Source organism: Buteo buteo, chromosome 6, assembly GCF_964188355.1.
Source record: "Buteo buteo chromosome 6, bButBut1.hap1.1, whole genome shotgun sequence".
NCBI classification, from domain to species: domain Eukaryota; kingdom Metazoa; phylum Chordata; class Aves; order Accipitriformes; family Accipitridae; genus Buteo; species Buteo buteo.
The window spans coordinates 13,327,193-13,349,029 of record NC_134176.1 but is presented as its reverse complement, the minus strand read 5'-3'; the positions used below and the strand labels follow the sequence as shown (position 1 = coordinate 13,349,029).

The 21,837-nt window shown below is 40.0% G+C and overlaps 1 long non-coding RNA gene across 1 annotated transcript in view; it reads right to left on the bottom strand.

Annotated features, from left to right (window-relative positions):
* The window catches only part of LOC142031934 (uncharacterized), a 159,746-nt gene extending 139,464 nt beyond the window's left edge, over nucleotides 1-20,282 (bottom strand). Inside the window, exon 1 of the long non-coding RNA XR_012650674.1 lies at nucleotides 20,071-20,282. This is a non-coding gene — a long non-coding RNA (uncharacterized LOC142031934). The remainder of the gene's footprint in view (nucleotides 1-20,070) is intronic.
* Between the last annotated feature and the right edge of the window lie 1,555 nt (nucleotides 20,283-21,837).

The window sequence follows — 21,837 nt, the reverse complement described above, 5'->3', positions numbered from 1 at the left end:
AGACAGCCCCAGAGACTGGCATGATAAACCTGCTAGTCATTTACATGAATGACAATTGCCATTTCTGAGCTTACATCTGGTAGAGGCCACCTTCCTAAAAAGGAGAATAGAGAGTGACATTTCTTCTGACACCAATAGAGAGTGACATTTCTTCTGACACCAAGTCCTCTGGGAGTTAACTACAAACACATTTCCACCTTGTTTTAATACCGCTTTAACAATCAGAAGCAAAGCTTTAATCTTTTTTAAAATATATTTCCTTAATAAAATTAAAATTCTTTTGTGATTATCCTGGCATTTAAAATAATACCGGCAACTAAAAAAGAAGTACTTAGATCATCCTACAAGATTTTAAAGGGGTTTCTTCCACAGAATCACGCAAGATAATAAAATGTGACTGTATTAATTCTAAACCAATGAGGTGACATGTCACTTAGTTAAAAGAATTGGCATATTTAGGGATAAGTTCCTAAATTCTTCATCAGAAATTATAAGATACCCCAGATAACATGATGCATCTTCTTATTTGTATTCTCAGAAACGCCTGTCCATTTTTATGGTCCAGAAAGGGAGTTTTCAATGAGCTTCTCTTGGCCCTATGTGAAGCCCCTCATCCCAAAGTCCAGAGGGCTACAGTGCTACTGGAGAAGAGATCCATTTGGACATAATGCTCTGAGAAAGCAGATCTTAGGACATATTGAAACAATTCTTACAAATTCTGAAGCCATCGGAGCCAACAGCAAAACCATCATTAACTTTAACATGGCCAGGTTTTGTCTCTTTAAATTCTCTTCATTGCGTAGCAACTTTGCTAGCTCATGAGAGGTGACTTCTGTGATGTGGCCAGCTTGACTACCATGATCATAATGGCCAACACACTAGGCAGTTCACTCATAGATAAGTGCAATTCTAACATTTTTAATTGTATGCAGTATTTAAAACAGGAGTAATTAGACTTAAAACAGGCACAAATGAGTTGGGTTTGGATAGAAGACTCGGTAACGTGTGCTGAAGGGCCCATGAGTCAACAAGGGAAGTATGTTACAACATGATTCTCCCTCCCTTATCAACTCAGCATGTATACATCAACCAAGTGTCACAGTGGCATTCCGTAAGTACATAGTGAAATGTGAATTATCTTATGGAAATGCTGGCTGCAAACAAATTTGTACTTTGTTCTCTAATTCACTTCAGTTTGCCAGTTGTGTTGTTGAGAAGATAGCCTTGACGTTATAGTTAAACTTTTACTCAGTGTGATTCTGGTAAATAAAGGGCTTGATACAATTTTTTTTTTTAACTGGAGGCAATGCCAGAGCTACATTTGTAATATACTTTATTACAAACTAATCCTAGAACCACAGGAAATGTACTGTTCATTATTCATGGCATACTAAAACTATGACTACTACTTTTACCCAGTTTGATTAGAGACAACAGTTGCTTTTGTAGCCAAATACAAATCACAATGTAGAAGGGAGGTAGGAAACGGAAGTGTCCTGGAAAAGTATATTAGTATGATTTGACACATATGTCCTGTAGCTGTTATGAACAGCTCTGGTAACAAGTTTTAATGTGATTAATGTGTTTTTAAAGGGCTTTTGGCCTTCGATTGCACTGAATATACAATAATGATCAGAACTAAGTGCATGAATAGGAAGAATATCATCACACAAAGACCTGGATTTCTACAATTTAAATTGAAGCATCACTGCAAGATAATGTGAGTAATAGCAGTATGTGTATTTCCTATGCAATAAGAAGATGTATATGATGCACTTAGAAGCAAAACAAATGCAAATATTTCTATTTGTGATTATATAAAATATCACCATAAGAATATTTACATTTAGAACAAAAATTAGGTACTTTGAGCTACACAGTCACTGAAGGTCTTCTCTTTGCAAAAGTAACTCCTACATTCATAAAAAAAAACATTTTAAAAGCAGCTTATTTCTGCGCATTAGCAGCTGAGCTCAACTGAGCTTGTAGGTTTTACTTCTTAGATTTTGTCTTTTGAGATTGCATAGATGTAAAACCTCAGGTATTACTTCCAGCACTAGAGAACTCATGGAAAAAATTCAGTAATCCATATATATATTTGTAAATATGAAAGAACACAGAAATGCAGAATATTTACACTAGATGGACACAGGGGAAGAAACTGAATGCATTAAGTATATGAGAGTGCCAACCCCTCTCCCAAAAATTCCTTCACTACAGGAACACTAACAGAAAAATAAAGTGCTCTGACTGCAGCTGGAGAAAAGGCAGAAAACTGGTTATGTTTCAAAAAGATGAACATTTGTCACTGGACACAACATAAGTAATGTATGCCATGTTCTTGAATACATACTTCTCAGGCACTGCAGGTTATTTCTTGCCCAGAGGAAAGAGGAATTGTAAACGATACAGCAGGATGGTAGGTGTGTTACGGAGCCAGGAGAACCTCTGCATTTGAAAAAAACCATGCAAGACTTGGACTCTGCCCTTTAAAAAAAACTTGGAAAACTTTTTTAAACTGTGTGATATACCAAAGCTCCAAGAATTTCTCAGAAACGGACCTTCTGAGTGTTTTGTACCTGGAAACACTAGCAGGCACAAATGTGGCTAGGTACATACATGTCTACCTTATGGATAGGTTCTGTATTGTTGCAAAAGATGGTATAAAGCATAGCACAAATGTCTGTGAAATAAATTTTAATAAATTATACTAATAAGAGTAAGGGTTTATATCTGAAAATTTTGGAAAGCAGGATAGCTTTGGCATTTCTGAACCATGAAATGTTACCGTCAGACCATCTAATGGAGTTCTACTGATTCCTACCTTACTAGTTTTTACAGGTTTTGAAATATTTCAGTTGCTAAAAAATTGGTCACTACATTGAATAAAAACACTGTAAATTCAATAAGTGAATACGAGTTGATGCCAGCACTTACGTCGCTTCCCGAAGAGCTTTGCACCAGTCTAATCAGTCAGCCTTTAGGTAGGCAAAATCTAAACAGATAAAATCATAAATGAAGAAAAATGGGCAATACAGCGTTGAATCTAGTGACCTGAGCAGGTGAATCCGCATTAAGAAAAAGTTTGTCACCAGATTTGACAAGATGGTGGTTACTAAGCCCAGAATTAAATGTTCAGGCATTCACTGGAAGACTGCTCTTTTCAACAGTGGCTACATTTTTGTTACTAATTCAACAATCCAACCACAGAAAAAGTAAACAATTTTAAGCATTCTTTTGAAAAAAAAGCCATTAGAGAAGAGAGATGTACTAATTATTGCAGATTTCTGCCTCATCCATAGATGTGGCTGCATGATTGAATCCAGCCTAGCATAAGGAAAAATAAAGAGTGCAAACGAAAGACACGCAGGAGAGCTGGCCTTGGCTTCATGCCCACCGTCATCACAGTCAAACTCTGTTTCCAAGATCCACCACAACACTTTCCTCTTAAGCTTCCTCTGGGTCACTATGACCTTTGTTAAATGGTACAACAAGTGATAAAAATGAAGACTGGGAGTACATTTGTTGCACAGTTTAAATTGAAAGGAATCAGGGGATCTGAACCAGATTGCAGTTAAATGTAATATATTGCTCAGCTACATTCCTCTTTGTTCCAGATGCGTGATTTGTTACTAGTTATAACAGAATGCAAGCTGTATTTTGTAGAGGCTAAAACCAACACATTACAGAATGCAGAAGCACCATCTATCAATTTCCTAAAAGGAAATTGCACCTGCCTGCAAACTTGTCCTCATTTGACTGAGCCCTCTGGGTAACACAATGGTTTAATGCAACAGCCCTTCGCATCTGAAGGATGTGGTTCAGCTCTGGCTTCAGACAAATGAGTTTAACAGTCTAAATTTAGCAGGTAGTGAAAGCTTATCCATTAAAAAAGAAAGAAAGAAAGAAAAAAAGAAAGAAAGAAAGATAAAGCCCTCTTCACATATCTGTGTACATCAGTGTCATTCACAGATTATGGTCTGCCACTTCCCCAAGACTGACCTACATCATTTCTGTTCTTTGAGTCTTGCAGTTCTCTCAGGCAAAGTGGGCAGCATACCCACTGCTTTGCACCAATGCCATCCTTCCCATACTTTCAGAAATGTTGACCCCTAAATTGTTAAAAAGGAGCATGGAGTTTAGCCATGTAGCTATAGCCCTGAGTACTGGCCCTGACCACTGCAAAAGTAAACAGTTATTTAAAGTTAAGTCTGTTAAAATGTTCCAGTTTATCTTCAAGCAAAAATGTAAAGCAAAGCTTTGTTTTTATTTGCTCTTTCCAAAAGACAAAGATAAAGGATGCAGTAAAAATAATGGTACTGCAAAAGGAAACAAGGTCTGCCATTCACAACATTGCAACATCAGGAAATGGGAGACAGGTGACTTGGGACAAAAACTGGTTTCAGTTGTGATTACTGTGGACACTGTTACAATTTTAATTCTTATCTGGTCTCAGCTCCTGAATTTTTTTGATGATTTAACACAGTCCTCACCCAAGCAAAACTTCTGTGGGGTTCAGTGACATTTTTGTGAGAGCAAAAGTAAGTAAAACAAGGAAGAGCTGTACAGGCAGATGACTAGACTCTGGCAGCTGGGTTACACTCAGAGCCATCTGCTGAAATGAATGGGGCTATTTATACAGCGAGGAACTGTTCAGAAACCTGTGTTGGCATATTACTCTGCATCCCCAAGTAAACTCCAAACATACACATGCTGTCTCTAAAACACATCAGGAACTACGCACAACACCATCACAGCTCAGTTCCTACCCATCACAACTGCCCTCCTGTTCTGTGCAGTGCTCACACCAGGACTGGACTTTCTATTTTGTGTCCCAGCATGTTGCTACTTTGCAGAGAAATGCTGCACGCAAAAAACTCACAGGAACCCAGCAGGAGTCACTGCCTCATGCAGAGTCAAGAGACTGGCTAACAGTGGGGCTCCCTGCGCAGGGGCTTGCAGAGTGCTCTTGCAGCAGCCTACCTGCCCCTTCCTACAGATGCGGAGGAGCAGACCAGTTCAGGAGGAAATTTTGAATTCCTGTTTTTCTTTGGGCTGTGTCGCTTCCCAGATGCTTTGCTATGGAAAGAAACACACAGCTGATCACATTGTGATAGGTCAAGCATTGTGCAGGAAGACTATTGTAGAGCTACTTATTGGGGAGCCCTGCTGACAGCCCCCAAAGAGGGCTGCCAGAGGAAACGATATGGGATTGCTTACATCCTACATGAGGCAGATGTTCAACAGGAACTAGAGAAAGAGATAGTAACTCTGAGAGAATGTGGAAGTCTTGTCTTAACCATCAGAGATCAGCTGACTTGTGGCATCATGTATTGGTATGAGGCAAGGTCACCCAACTCTCACCAAACAAAAAACTCAGCAGGAACACCCAGGCAGGAACCCCTACATTGAAGAACAAGACACCATGTCCCATGAAGATCCCACAGGGGCAGAAGTTGCTGCATTATATAATGGTGAGTTTGGCTCCTACCTCTCTGCACGGTAGGGATTCTCAGCTCCCAAGGAGTTCACAGCTTGGAGGAGCTGTAAGATGTTGCCTCTGGCCATGGGTGTGGCTTTAGTACTGCCATAATTTCCTGGCTCTTCTGTTTCTGTTGTCCATGTCAAGCGTTTTGAAGTGGCACTGTTACTTATTTCTAAGTGCAGTTGCCACTGATGCTGAACAGTGATCCATTGTTCCTATTGTTGCTTCCGCACTCAGTGGTTCATAAAAACAATGCTTAAGATGCAACTTCAGCACAGGGAGTCCCAAAACTGCTGACTGTCAGAAGCTGGGAAAGTATACAAGCAGGACGAATCACTCTGTACTTGCCCTGCTTCTTAAGACTTCTCCAGAAGCATCTTCTGCTGGCTGCTGTCAGGAACAAGGTGCTGGGACCTTTGGTCCAAGCGTGTATTGCTCCCCTTATGCTCTTCCTCTGACATCTCCCTGATCGACACTGATAGTTAAGGTTCAGTTATTTCAACTGACAATGCCAATGTCCTTTCTACTGCTGTTTAAAAACTGCTTTCAAAGTGTAACACTTTGATTTTCCATGTCAATGTACTTTCCAGATTGTACTGCATTGACTGAAGTAACCACGCCATGGGAATGAAGCAATCTTTGCTTAACAACAAAGAAAAGGCTGAAATAAATATTGGAACATATTGATATACTCTGGTTTGGACATAACTACCTCAAAAAAAAAAAAAAAAGAGAAAAAGAAAATCAGCATTCTGTCACCTGGTCCTCATGAGGATTTAAAATTTCAACAATAACAAAGGGAATGTTTGAAGATGGGGAGAATCAGGGAAGATGAGGAGATTTAAATTTCACCAGCATTTTCCAGCTTTTGACAAAATGTTAAATGGATGTTTATTTAAGCCTTTTTTTTTTCCATTTTGAAATCCTAATTTCACCAGCTGTTTTATTTTTCCCCAAAGGAAAATGAGATAAATATTTCAAAAACCATAAGAAAGTGGCATTGTTTTCTGCCAACAGAATTCCCTGTTTCATTAAGAAATTCTGAATCAAAGGGGTTAAAAAAAAAAAAGACAAATTCAGAAATTGTATATTTAAAAACCAAGTAAACAAGCATTTTTTCAACAACCCTTACTCATAAAAAGTAGAATCATAGAATCATAAAATCATTTAGGTTGGAAAAGACCTTTAAGATCATCAAGTTCAACCGTCAACTATGCCCACTAAACCGTGTCTTGAAGTGCCTTGTCTACACGTTTTTTTGAATACCTCCAGGGATGCTGACACCACCACCTCCCTGGGCAGCCTGTTCCAATTTCCAAGTAAGAGTATGATGTACTGTATGTGGAATAGAATACCTAATGATCAGAACTGCACAGCAACTCTGAATTTTAAACATATGGCAGAAGAGTATGTAGATTCCAAAGTGAAATAAAGCTTACTAAAATGGCCTGTTAATTTTGAAGGGAGAGACTTAAGATGAGAGAAATCAATGCCCACAGGACACAAACATACACACCAGACACGTGAGGGCTATGGGAAAAAGCCTGCATGGTTTCCAAAGGGAACTGTTCTTTAAGCTATTTGATAAAAGAATTGTTCAACAGATGCTTGTGTTTCTCTTGAGTAAAGAGTTAATCCCAAAGGAAGCAAAGTTCAATAGGATTCAAAATATTCATGGATTTATATGTTTTGGACATACAGAGATATGAGTTTCCCAATGAATAGGTAACGTATCTATAAGGAACAACTCATGGAATCTGCTGTTTGTTATCACAATAAATGACGATATTTGAATATACAGTATATTCAAATGCTCTGTCACAGTAATTTCAATAATGCAACTTTAAATTGCAAATGACACACCAAATTGACTGAAAAAGAAAGCTACCTATATTATTCATAAACTAGAAAAGAATGTTCATTAAAGAAATACATGAAATTAATGACAACCTAAATCTTAAAACTTGCGTAAAGAAGGAATTCATAAATGGTCCACATCCATTTAAGATTTTTTTAAACAATAAACTTTGTAAAAAGACACTTGCAAGCAGATATTACATTCAAGATTGTATTACTGAAGTTGTCTCTACATATTTAAACACTTGGAGGGGTTAATTTCTGGCCAACAATTCAAATCATACGTCATACCACAGTTTTGGATGAAGAATGTTCAAAACAGACTAGAAGAGCAATCATGAAAGGGCTAAACAACAGAGAGAAATGATAATGATGAAATGTTGATTTGCCCCTGTGTGGCAGATTAAGGAACCTGTACAGAGCGGATGTCACATTTTTTTAGCAACGCATGTACCCAAATTTGCTTTTGGCAAACATTGCTTAACTGCTGCTGTTTTTCATGAAGTCAATGAAGACTGAGTTAGATAATGAGCTGGCATGCACTTTTGAAATGTTTACTGTGTTCCTTAAAGTAAGGGGAACATGCTGGTTCTTAAACTAATTTGTTTTTTGTTGTTGGCTTCCCCCATCTCTCCCCTACTACTCTGTTCTTCCCGTCTTTGGAATAAACAGAAAATGACTGAATCTTTTGATACTCTCTTTTTTTTTTTTTTTACAATTATACAACTGAAGAATCGGTAGTTTCCAAATGGCAAACAACTGAGCCATGTCAAGAGCCATGTTAATCTCATGTGTTCACTCCATTGTTAACAATGAAGGAAGGGGGATGGGGAGGACAAAATAAAAACTGTCTATTCTGGCCTAAATGCAGGACATGAATAAGGAGAGATTCCACAAACAATGTAGTCTTTTTCTTCTGGTGGGGGGAGGTGAAGGGGAAGATGATGGTAGCAGCACTTTTGTGGAAGGAGAAGCTGCACCCATCTTGCCAGTCAATACAGCATTCAGAAAGCTTACATGGTGGGAAGAATTTCCCACCCATTGTTAACTACGAACTTGATTTCAAAATGCAGTTTTTAATTAAAATTGGCACTTCCAAGCTTCATGCTGGCATCCACCATCTTGCTAAACACTGAGCTCATTTGTGGTTCCAGCAGTTTGCAAACGCACTCTCAGAGGTGACAAACCAATTCCCATCCTGCCACCCTTCGTCAGTCCCTAGTCCCCATCCTATCATGAGCAAATGGGAAATTTGCTGCAGTAATACAAAGCAAGGACTGTAGGATGTGGCCTCATTTGGCTAGAATCCACAGATGCCATCTTTATTACTTTTAAGGCATTATTAACGGACCAGAATTCTTCAGAAATATTCGGAGGAAAACAGGGTCAGCTATTTTCAAGGCTTCTACATGCTTCACTTCACTCAGATATCCACAGCTAGAGATCCCACTGCTTAGCTTAAATTTCATTCTCTTCCAACCTATACTCCCAGTAAATAGTATTCAAAGATAGAAATTCTAAAATATTACCAACAACAGCAAAAATTTCTGGATAGGTAAGATGCAGAATTTGTCTGTTTCATGTGAAAGGACAAAATGGCTTGTCTGTTTTGTTGATTTAATGAATACATTATCATTTGCAATGCATTCCGACTTGAGGGATCTCAAATGAAAAGCCTAGTTACAGCTCTGCTGAAGAAACCAGCAAAATATCTTCACTGAATAAGAGATCACATCTCATTATTTAGGACTTTTTCTAAATAGTTCTATGGAATAAAAAGAAAAATTATCTATTTTTTCTAGCTTTGCATATTCTGAGATCTTGAAGGACAAGCTGGGAGGGCGATTTTTCTGGGTTTTTTTAATTTTATTGGGATTGATGTCTTTACAATGTCTAACATTGTTAGGTTTGCTACAAAGGATTTCACTTCGTCTTACAGTAGAAGCAAAATATTATGCAAATTGAATAAAGGACTTCACAAGACTATCCAGTTCATGTGAATACTAGCTAGCAAAGCAAGCTGTTGTTGGCTTTTGAAAAATCTGTCAACAATTAAGCTCATCAAAAGGAAATTCATAAGCCAATTTAGTAGAAATGTCTTACAAAGGCTGAACACTGTAAGGTACATTCATGCATTCAGCTCAGTTAAAGTTCTATTCATGAATTAAAGTAATTGCCAAAGATTCATATATTTGTACTAAAAGCTTGCTGAATGTACAAATCCAAATATAGAAAGAACCTCAAGATTTCTAAATTACTGCAATTTGGAGTCATTTGCAGAACAATCTTCCAACAGGAATAAATCAGTGTTCCAAGTCTTCTCACATTATTCTGAGAAATACCATCTTTCAAAAACTAGTACAAAAAAATGAAAGATATCTTACACCTACGCTCAGTGTCCACTTACCAACTTACATCTTATGTACTTCTGAAAAAAACCAGATCTTTGTTACTGCATTTAGAACATTCTATAGTCTTTATTTAAGCCAGAGGACAAGGTCTTAAGAGGGTTCTAAAGAGCACGAGAGTGCCTCAATCCTGACACCAAGGCAGGGAGGTCAACAAAAGAATATGTCTGCACTGCAGACTGTCTGTCCATCTCCCCAAATCCTGTTATAGGGCACACAGAGCCCTGTGAAAAAAAGTGTTTCTTTTGTCTTGTGATTTGTCCAAACTATGCTTAGCAGTCTAGAGAAGTCTCTCCAGGAAATTGCAGGCTTCATTATGGAAATTCTCCCTTCACTGCCTGTTAATTTGATTAGCAGACTCCAGTTTATTCAGAATTTTGCACGTATGCATCACTTGACCAGATCTGACTCATCACACATGCCCCTGTGTTGAAGACTTTATTCTGGCTTCTTCCAGTAATGAATCTGTGTTGATTTTGTAAGATCCTGTTCATGACCTTAAAGCTAGTTCATAGGGTCAGACCTTTCATTTTTCTTTGTTCAGCTATTACTTTCTGCCACTGCTCTTTCATTATTCAACCTACAGTCTTACAGGAATAGGACTTGGCTGATACTTATTTGCGAAATTCTTTGCCTTCTGATCTCAGGAATTTTGAAACTCTGTGCTTCGGTGTGTCTGATTAAGTCTGGATTAGGATTCTGTCCTTAATCTACTGTTAGCAAATGTTTCAGCTTTGGTCTGAGACACCTTATAAGAACAGCACCAAATAAATTTACATTGTATTGGAAGAAATCTATTGGGGAACAACTGCTACACTCTCTTTCCACATTTCTAGGTGACACTTATTCAGTGGCTACTGTTTGTTTCCTTTTACATAAGAGCAAGTGCAGATATTGCCAGAAAAAATCAATGTTGAAATAAATTTAAGTTTGCGAGACTGTACTAGAAGTTTTAAAACACGATAGTGATTGTACCATTACTCCCTAAATAAACAGCCTATACCTAACTCCAGAGTATTTTGGGCCGAGTTTAAAAAGAAATCCAAATATTATGGTGAAAGTCATGTAGGTGTGAAGCAAGCAATTTCCACCCCATCCTGTAGAGATACTACACATTAGCTGTACAGCTATGATTAATCATAATACTGTTCATCGTTCGAAATCGGAGTCAGTGATTTTTATAGACATCTGTTTTCTTTCACATTTACCACATACATAGATGTAGTGTCTCTATTACAGAGATTTGACTCATCCAAAAACATCACAAGTCAACCACTAAATCAGTGAGGAATATGCAGCCCATTAGAAGCCATGGATAATATAAGATCCATACAGCCTTGGGGAAAGTTACTGAATTTGCCAGGCCATCGAGCTCCTTGCCTACTGCCTTGCTGGAGATGAGGTTGTGCTCGGCAAGGAAGCCTTCTGATCAGCAGGCAGCCACAAAGCTCGTGCAAGCTGGTGGACATAACTATCTTCTACTCAGCCTAAGCGAGGGAGCAAGAAAATACTCCTTTTGTTTAGCAATAAATATAACAATAGAAGCTACAGGCTAAATCACGAATCAGCATGACAAGGCTGGAGGAGGAGCTGGGCCATGCAGCCTGAGGGATCTTCCCCAGAGTCAAATGCAGAAGTGGGAGTTGGACTTTGCTTGTTACAACAACTACTTCTTGTCACAAGCAAAAAACATGCAGGAGCACGAGAAGACAGTCCAGAGACGGGTCCACAGAGGCTAGTGAAGACAGCAGTACGGCCCTCAAAGAAAAGCAGAAAGCTTTCTGGGCAAAGTGCTGGCTGCTGGAGGACTTACAACTGAATGAAGAAACACTTGAGGGTGTTCAGAGAAATTAAGACTAATAGAATATCATTGTAATTAAATAGGAATGTATCAAGGACATATCATGGTTATCAAAATCTCCTCCCTGCAGTAGCAACCTGTGGGTCCCATGTACGGGGTAGCTACTAGGGCTAAGGGGGAATAATCAGGAGACTAAGACCCCAGAGGTCTTTCTTGCAAATTGATAGTGTCAGCGGGGCAGAGATGCGTCCCTGCCACACTTTCCTCTAAATGACCCCTTAGCGTGCTAGGTAAGGCGCTCTCCAAGGAGTAGAGTTACACGACTGTACCTGCTGTGGCTGGAAACACGGAATGGAGAGGATATTTCAAGCCCATGCAGGAGAGGGGAGAGCACACTCACACCCAGCAGCACAGCCAGTGGAGCCGCTGCTCCAGCCTCCATACTACCATGCTGCTTCTCTTCTGCCGTGCGAGAGGGCCTGGGCTGCAAGAACGGGCCACCAAAGACACAAGGATTTCATACCTGACCGCTCCTGTCACCATTCTCCTCCTATTATACTTCTCCATACCATTCTTCTTGACCCAAAAATGTTCTCACAACCAGGAGGAGGACTTGGCACCAAGCATATGTTCTGATTGGGACTGCTCATCTGGGTTCAAACCTGAATTTGAAGAAGTGGGAGCTCCACCCTTGAATTACTCTCCTCTCCAGAGAGAGAACATGGTTATAACTGGCTCTGAAGCAACCTGCTGGCACATAGCAGCATAGGGTAGCTGTGTACATCCAACTTTGGGGCATCATATTCCCCCATGTGTCTCCGTAGGTCTAGCTGTTATTTTGCAGTTTGTGCTTGATGCAATTGAAAGACGCTCACTAACTTCACTAGGTTTAGATCAGGTATCAAATGGAAAATTCATAATGGAGAATGATTGACTAAAGGTTGCAGGATTTATCAAGTAATTTTGTGAGGGAATGTACAACTGCTGCCTGCTGCATACCTAAATGCACACCTGAGGTACTTAACCAACTTCCAGCTCTAAACACCTATTTTAACCCTGAATTTAGGTATCTTAACCCAAGTGACAGAAAGCAAGCTTGAATTTATTTTCTTCAGCTTTTCCTACTGACTTCTCTCTGAATTACTCTACTATGCATCCCATGATATGGTATCTCTCTCTGCTCCCAGTCAGAGTAGAGAGCTGTATACCTAATTTCAGTTGTTACCTTTGTGATGCTTTAGTGCCATAAGTTTCTTTCCAAATGAGTTAGGTTAATGTACTTATATTAGTACAACAGTATTCAGTTTTTACAAAACACCTATTTGACATTTAAGCTGAGTGCAATTGTTGGCAGCCTGCTGACATAGCAGAGAAACCAGATTTGCAGAAAACTGTCTCCTCCTGCAAATTTTCTAAGAAATATCTCATATTGAGCACATTAAAAAAAAAAGCTCTGAACATCTTCTAAAAGCTTAGCACTTATAAAGAAAAGGCAAAACAGATTGGAGTAACTAAAGAACACAGAGAAGGCAAGTAATTTGTGCTAAGGCAGTCAGGAAATCACAAGCCTAGAAAGAGCATGCAGAAAACTGGCTGTGCTCTGCCAGTGCTACTGAACAATACCCCACTGCACAGCTTTTTAAATAGTTTTTAACATTTAGCCCTTTTTAAACATGTAATTGTGCTGTGGATACTAATTTCCTCAGATCCAAGTATAATTATTCTTCTAAATATTTGGTCCATCTCTATTGTAAGCTCTTCTTAAGACAGCTACAAAATATTGCTAATATTTTTGAGTTAATAGTGTGTTTAGAAGGTCATGTCAGGTTATTGCTGGGAGGATTAAAAGATTTTCTTTCCTCCAGAGCCCTTTGTTATAAGAAACCAAGGAAATTTAAAACAGGATTTATTCCTTCGAACCGGGACAAACCAACAGAGTACCGTGGCAAGAGCATGAAGCAAAAGCACTCAGGGCCAGGAAATTTACAAAGAAAGCTTTCTTCAAACTCAAAAGTTAAGCTGAAATTTTAAAACTCTTAATGGTTCTACATTAAGGGCAGCAAAAGACAACCGGTTTCACAGTCATTCACACTTACAAGTCCTCTTTCAAAAGATCACAGTACAATACCTGGTAAGCTGTTGGCTGTCACTAACACAGGTAGACATTTCTGGCACGTACAAGCTTCATTTAGTACTTGTCAAGCCAAGCCCTGCTGGCTGCTCCCACTGTCACCAGCAGGAAGAAAGGATAGTGATGAGCATCAGCAGTGACTGCAGGGTGGCTCAGTGGAGACACAGGAACAACAGGCAGGAAGGAAGAAGACAAAAAGGAAAACCCAGGAAAGTTTGGTCTCAGGTGTCAAAACAAATCTACTGCCAGATATAATGAATTTTCCCAACAGATGTTACTTAGAAACAACTGAGACTCTCAGGCCTTAGGATCATGCCTGTAGGAAGTTTCAAGTTAGGTCTGCATCTTGATAGAAGTGCTGTCATTATATTAGTCAACTGTTAATATAGAGTAATGATGAGATCAGGGTGAATGGTAGGTCAGTTGAAGTGGATGTGCTCTCTGACTTAGTTTAAAATTGGAATGCATCAGCCGTATGAAGTGATTGTGGATGTCCCAAAATTCATTGCTCAGAATGTAATTTCTTTGGAATACTTCAAAACCCAGTAAATCCTACCCCTACCAAGGCATTAGGTATCGTGGTGTTTTCTGTCCTTAATCTTTCAGACTGATCTCTCAAATACACACAGATAAGACCTTGCTTTCTACATGCACCTTATCCTGAAAAAAATTCTACTTAGATTTTTTTCTTATCTCTGTCATTAAAGTGACCTTAGCATGGCATTCACTTCTAAGTCTTGCATCAAACTGGCTTTTTGAGCAACTGAAAGCAAGAGCGTTGATCACATGCCCACATTCTGCTGAACTGGGCTTATAAATATTCTGACCATTTCCAAATGAATGTGTCACGCCATAATGGATATCCTGAAAAAAAACTGATGCAACAGCACCAACAGAAATATTTATATAAATATTTTTTAAAGGCTTCATCAACAGGTGGCTTTCATCTACTACACAATATTGCTAGCTTAGCTACTGCAACATTGTGAACAGATGTTTTTAAGCATCATCAATAGGATTACTCTAGAATGTACTCATCATAAATCAGCATACTGCAATGTCCTTTCTGCTGGGCAGTTAATATATCCTACTTCCATCAGTTCATCTATATAATAGTTCACGTGAGGATGAATGAGCTCACTTCTATTTGAGATGACAGCTTGATGCAGCATTTCAAGGCTTAGCCTAATTTGCCCTTACTTGAGGTCAGGCAGTAACCAGTCCCAGAAAACATGTTTGTTAGATGTGACTGAAAACAGTTTAGCACTTGCATTAAAGTAATAATTAAACATGAACAGTGTGCCTTGATGTTCTTTAAATGAATGACAGATTCCATGCCCAGAGGAGTTTTCAGCCCAGTTCTGTGACAGACAAAACATAGTAATTGATCCAAGAAGAAATTAATGAAAAGAGTGCCAAGAGGTTAAGTAGGCTATCATTCTGACTGAACCATATTTTATGATGTTACTCGTCTAATATACCTCGACATAGAAGGTGGAGCTCAGTCTAACCCAGCACGCCTCCACTAAAACAGCTGGCACAAAATATCAGATGGGCTTGTTAGCAGCTTCCTCTTGAGAGCTGTTACATAAGCATGGGGACTGTAAACAAGAAAAAGAGAAAGAAATGGAAAATAACTAGATAAAAATTTCAAGGAAAAAATATTTATATGCATCTACCTTTGTAATTCTAAACTGGACAGAAAAAGGAAACTTCAGTTTCCCCTCAGATATGTAAACTCTCTAATTTAAAATAGCTTTTCACAGCAGATTTTTTTTTCACAGTTTATATCAGCTAGACGTTTCCCAGAAACGTAGAGCAATTGATATTGTTGACATCTCTACCCAGAAGTTTCTCTTCTCTCTCTAAATCATAATGCTGAGCTGACAACCCTAAGCCAAATGACTCTGGATACACATCACCAAAAAAAAAACCCCTGGGGAGTAGGTGAGCACTTAGAGAAAACTAACTTTTATTTGGGTGCCTAAGAGGAACTGTCTCCTTTCCTATCTGAGCTGGAGGCAGCTGCAATACAGGGCAGAAAAGGCCATGCTAGGATGCCCAGTTAGGAGACCAGGGTGCACTTCACACAGGGCAGTACTTACAATGTGGAGGGGAAAGGGGGTCTGGGGGGCAGAGCCCACATCCTTGGTCAGTGGCCATATCCCAACGCCTCATCGCGTGGCTCCAAGCACAGGCAGGCGGCAGAGGCTCAGGGGATGCAAACACCCGGGACAGATCCCATACCCCTCTCCTGCCACGGAGCAGGGGGGCTGCCCCCCCTCCACCTCCGCTGAGACACACCGGGAAGACAAACCCACGCTGCTGCAAGTCATCCCAGCACTCACAAACATTTAAGCTGTGAAGGCCTGGATACGCAAAGGAACTGTGCCTGGATAGAAGGGCCTAAACCCAGATTTTGTCTCACTGAATCTCCAGATTAGCTTCTGCCCAGCTCAGTTCCAGTTCCTACAGGAGAGATTCATCTCGCCTCACTTTGGGGGTCTGGTATATAATGTCTGCAGCTGAGGTAGCCCCCTTGGCTCCTGACAGGCAATGGAGAGAAATGGGCCGTTTCAGGGCACACTTCTTCTGACCTATTTGAGACATACATCTGTTTCCAGAGATGCTCTATACCATAAAAGAGTTTCTCCAGTTAGAGTTATAAACAGAGCCTAAAAAAACGGTTCAGAAGCAGAGCCCTATTTAGTTAACTGAACCCCAGCATCTGATGGTTTCATTTCCAAGTGACATTCCTGAGGTGCCCACTTCCAGGTACACTCAGAACGGGCTTCCCCAGTCTTAACAGCGCTTCCCAATTTAGCATCTGTCTAAACAAGGCTCCTCGTTATACATGGAGTTTAGGCATTCAATTCAGAAGACCGTACTAGAAGGGCTACATTCAGCAGTATAAAATATGATTCTTGTGCATCTGAGCTAGATTCAAAAGGGCACCTGGCCACAGAAGCTCTGCCTTGTACCTGGCCTGTGCCATGCGAGGGGACGCTAATTCGAAGGGATGAGAAGAGATGGCTCAGCCTCAGACAGCTGAGGAGGTTACTGTGCCCCAGTGTCCCCCTCGCCCTCCCTGCGCTGATATTTGAGCTGTTCATAAACCAGCTGCTGAACCACTGGAGTTATTTAGCACTTTAAGGGTGGGGTAAAGAGCTAGAGGTGATAACCACATTAGATGTCTCAAGCTGGCAGCAACACATAAATCAATCAGAGGCCTCAGGCACACTGAAATGGGATACACAGACAGCAAACTAAGCGGGAAGCTGGTTAAGCTAGCCAGTAGGAAACACAAAGACAAGTGCAGCGTAAGATCACATGCACACACACACGCGCGCACACACACACTTACAAACTGGCTTGGAGACTGTACTCTGTAACCCAAGTGCCAGGACATTCATCACTCAGCCTCAGTTTCCTGTTCTTCCTCTGCCAAGAGATTTTAACCTACATCTTCCAGCAGAGTGTCAGCCACGAAGCTGCCGCAGCAGGTTCCCACTGTCCTGCCCACCCCCCGTACACACACACCTTTTTATTTTCTTCCTTTTTAAAAAAACTATTCCACTTTGTACATGCCTACTAGTCTCAACGGATAGCGACCTACCTCTCCTTCCTCTGTAGTAAATATCCTAAAATAGATTTGCTAGAAATCATTCTTTTTCTTTCTCTCTGAATACTGCACAGCGAAAATACAGCAGGAACATCAGTAGGAGGGCGCCGAGTGGAAAAATCCCAACCCTGGCTAGTGTTACAGCATTCTCCTGGGTAAAAGATTTTTTCATCTACCAAAACAGGTGAAATAGCTGAATCAAAATCTCCTGTCTGAAAGGTAAGAACCTTAAGGAATAGTTGATTCAACACCACAAAACAGGCCTTTTTCTCATGAAGTTGTACATATTCTCTGCACACACCTTTTTCTGTAACCACAAGTGAGACAGGAAAGAAAGGGGATAAGAACACCTTTCTCTCAGTTTTAAGCTGTGGCCTACAGACCCAAGGATTGATCTGGTCAGGACTCAGGTAGGTGGCACAAATTCAGAAAGAGACTGATGGGTCCTGTGGGAATTTCACTAGCAGAAACTAACCCAGAAAGAATCGGCATAGGGGGAGAGAAGGTAGGTGGGAAGGCAGAGGAATGCCAGTGACACCTAGAGATATCCTTAAGTGCTAAAGAGGCATTTAAACATAATTCCTCCCATTAATCTAGCCCACTAGCTCTGGTGGTTCAATTGCCTGCACAAAGAACTGTGCTGTGCTGCCAGAGAGCTGCATATCTATGGGAACAGGTGGAGAATTTCAGCCATCACCTTCTCTGCACTGAGCACTTATTTTCTTGGGATGAAAGCAGCAGCTGCAATGGGCAGGAAAGTAAAAATATCATGCCTGTTCATACATTCTTTTCATACAGTTTGGAGAGCACTTCCCCTCTTCATTATGCTCAGCACTGGCAGATAATGCAACTTCCCTCTAGAACCACGTGCACTCTGTATACGGGTTGAGTCCAACATTAACCTACAGAGCCGTTCTAAGTAAAAACACATTAAAGGGAAGCATACTTAAAAATAGAGTTGTAATCATGTACTGTACTCAGTGTGCTTAAATAGCGCACGTAATATAGTCCAGTTTAATAACCACTCGCTACTCAGGTTTCTAACACGAAGGAAGATATAGAATGGAATTACATTTCGGCCTGGAACTTATTCTGGAGTACAGCCAGTCCCATGCAATCCATAAAAATTCCTGTGTCAAAATGATGTGTCCCGTTGTCTTGATGCCTTGATCAAGGTTTCTGAGTTTCTCACTTCTCTGACATCCTCCACATTAACAGACTCACACTGAACATATGTTAATCTAACTGCACCACTGCTGAAGCTCTGCGCAGGAATCTACTCCTTTGCAATTTTTTTGTCAGCATATACAGTAGCGAATGCTGTCCCTGTATAGCAAGTTCTCTTCTGTATAAATTAAAGAGTCAATTCAAAAGGTAGTGAAAATGCAAACATTATTGCAGAAATTTCCCTTTTGCCTGCAACCACCTTACAAAGTTACATTCTTTACTTATAAGCCACTGATTAACTGAATACAATAAAGTAACAGTAATACTTAGCCTTCTTGTAAATAATCCTAAATTACAGAAGTCTCAATAATCATATAGGTCTTCAGAAATTAAATTAGCATCCCCTTGTTATATACTTAAGCTTCCAGGTTTTCATACGGGTTTCCCATCTGAACTAAAATGAGATAATCAATTTCTTTTGTTATTCAAGGAATTTTTTTTATTATTATTTTTCCATTCCCTCCAGTTATTTGCATGGGACAATCAGAATGACAGTGCGCCAGAGTGTATAGAATAAAGGTAGAATGCAAAAGTGTCCTGCATTTTCATAAAGTGTTTCCTAATCTTCTGAAAAGCCACTGAAAGAATGAGAAAAACTAATCCACATTATAACATGGTAAACCTTCTTAAGATTATTAAGTAACCTCTGCACTCCTGGTGGGATATGGGTTTCTCCTTCCTTCAGTTGTAAGCTCCAACCAGCAGATGGTAGGTGCTCTCAATCAGAAAAGCACCAAAGTGCACCTGACAAGGGAGGAGTCTCACCCGAGGATGTGCGCAACGACATATCTGCTTTCCCCTGGCTGGTGCACCAGCCAGTGGAGGATTTGATCCAGCAAGATAGGAATGCATGGTTAGAGACCTCCAGTTGTTAGAGACTGAATACATATGAGGGCTAAGATTTTTTAAGCCAAATTCCTATTAAAAACAATAGAAATTTGGGTGTACAAATCCCTTAGTCTCTGTCCAGCCAAAGCAATTCCTCTCCCCCCAGCCTCTAGCTGCTACCCATTGGTTAGCACTGCTGGTACAATTTTTTTAGAAGGATTTGTTGCACAAAGAGAGAGACTTATTAAAAACAGAAAAGAATGTGTTGTGCCTCTGTAGCCAGAATCATAGTTTAAAAATCTGTGGGACGGATTTTCCTGAATGCTCAAAAGATACAAAATAGTTATAAACCCCTATGAACTACCACAGCGCAAGTATATGGCTGTTTTTCACCTCCAGTGAGTCAAAGGAGGTGTGTGTACTCCTGCAACTGGCACAGCATGCTTCCAGAAGAGACAAAAAAAAAAATCATGTTTTCATTAACATTTTTTCATTTTTAAACATTTTTCTCCATTATTTATTGGTTCAGAGACTATGATTCACTTTAGGATAACTTAATATAAAACCAAAATATTTTCGTCTTATTTTACGATCATTCTCTTTTGCTATAAATAGTCACTGAGCTATCAGGCCAACACTCTTGAGATCCCTCTTCTGCCTTCCCACTTCACTCTATAGCTAGATTGACTAGAATACAAGGAGGATAGTTACCTTTTTTTGAGCTAACAAGGTGCAATTCTTGTCTCTGTCCAAGGTGAATTTCACCCCAGGAGGACGAGCAGCTTACTGCATATTTGTGACCAGATCCTTAACTACTTCTACAACCAGCTCTTCTATTAGTTTCTATTTAAGTAATGTGACTTCAGTTAGATATCTGTGCATTTGCCAGCAACGGCGGGGGGGGGGTAAAGCAGCCCTTTAAAAACTTTCTCAAAGCAGTTGGAGGACAAGTCAGCTGATGAGTGTGTTTATTGCTCTCAGATAATTTGGGAAGCAAAGATGGACCATTTCCGTGTTGGGAAACCTGTTACTGAATAGACCAGACTCTAGGTAAATTGCTGTGTTTTCTTTTTTTTTTTTTTTTTTTTTTGTCTGCATCGTTGATGACTATCACGGCAAGATTATTTTTTTTCTGTTACAATTCTTTCTGAGATGAACAGAGACATCCATTGTCAACCCAGAGTCCTAGGGTGTTAGCTGCCTGCCTGCCAGGAGCCCAAATCCATGATATTACAGACATACTGCCAAGCTTCAGCTAGTGATCCAGCCATTGCCCAATGCTGTTCATGAGCACTAATAAAACTGTTAGGTGTGACTCAGACCAGACCGACCAGAAGTGACTACTGGCTCTAGGGAAGAGCTGGGGGAACCAGGGACACAGGTAGTATTCTGGCCAACCTTCCTAATGGAGGTGAAAAACAAATCATGTCAGACCATTCTATTTTGTTCCATGTTTATGGCTCACAGGTTGAGGTGGAAACAGAAAATAGGATCTCGAGTTTAGTAAGATTGTGACACATGCTGCACAACACACCCCCAACACTTCCATCATTAAACCAGTAGAAGAAAGTTCTGCAAAACACATTACTATATGATTCTTGGATGAAAACTGTATTGTTATTGCTTTGTTTTGAAAAGATTGACTAAAGCCCAGTTAGAAGTAGAATGATGGAATATTAAGGTACACTTCAAATTTGCAGGGCATCTGGCTGTGAAGAGTAAAAAAAACCTTCAGAGGACAGGTTTAAAGAGTTGTCAATTAATCACCGGCTGTGAAATCGGTGGGATGAAATAAAAAGACAAGTTCTGCACCTCAGCAGGAAAATCAAATGCACAATTCCAAAGCAGAGGAAAGCAAGTTAGCTACAGAACTGCAGAAAGATCTTAGATACAACCATGTGCAAACTGAGTTAGCAGTATGATTCTCTTGCAAATATGGCATTTTATAAGAAGTAATTAGTCCACACCTCTTGGCGCTAGTGATGCCTCTAATCAAAAATACAGTCCAGTTTTGAACAATATGTTTCAAGATTTATGCAGACAATCCAAAGAGTCCAGAGAAGAGCAACAAAAAAACCCCACACCAGGTTGGAATATACGATCTAGGAAGAAAAGCTGAAAGATTTGGGTTTGTTTAGTCTAGAAAAGAGACTGAGAGAAGACATAAGTCTTCAAATATGCAAGATGCTGTTACAAATATGACAGTGATCAACTGTTCTTCATGTCCAGCAAGGTTAGAAGAATAGTTCTGCTTACCGTGTGGCAAAAGATTTGTTAGCTATTAGGACAAAATAACTAACAAAAACAGCCATACACTGGAACAGCTCACTGAGGCTGGTCATGGAATCCTCATCACTGGAGTCCATTATGGAAAGGTTAGACAAATCACTGTCAGAAATAGTCCTTGGCTCGGCCACAAAACAGAGAGATGGACTGGTCGCCTGAGCTCTCTGCCATTCCTACAATTCTATGATTTAC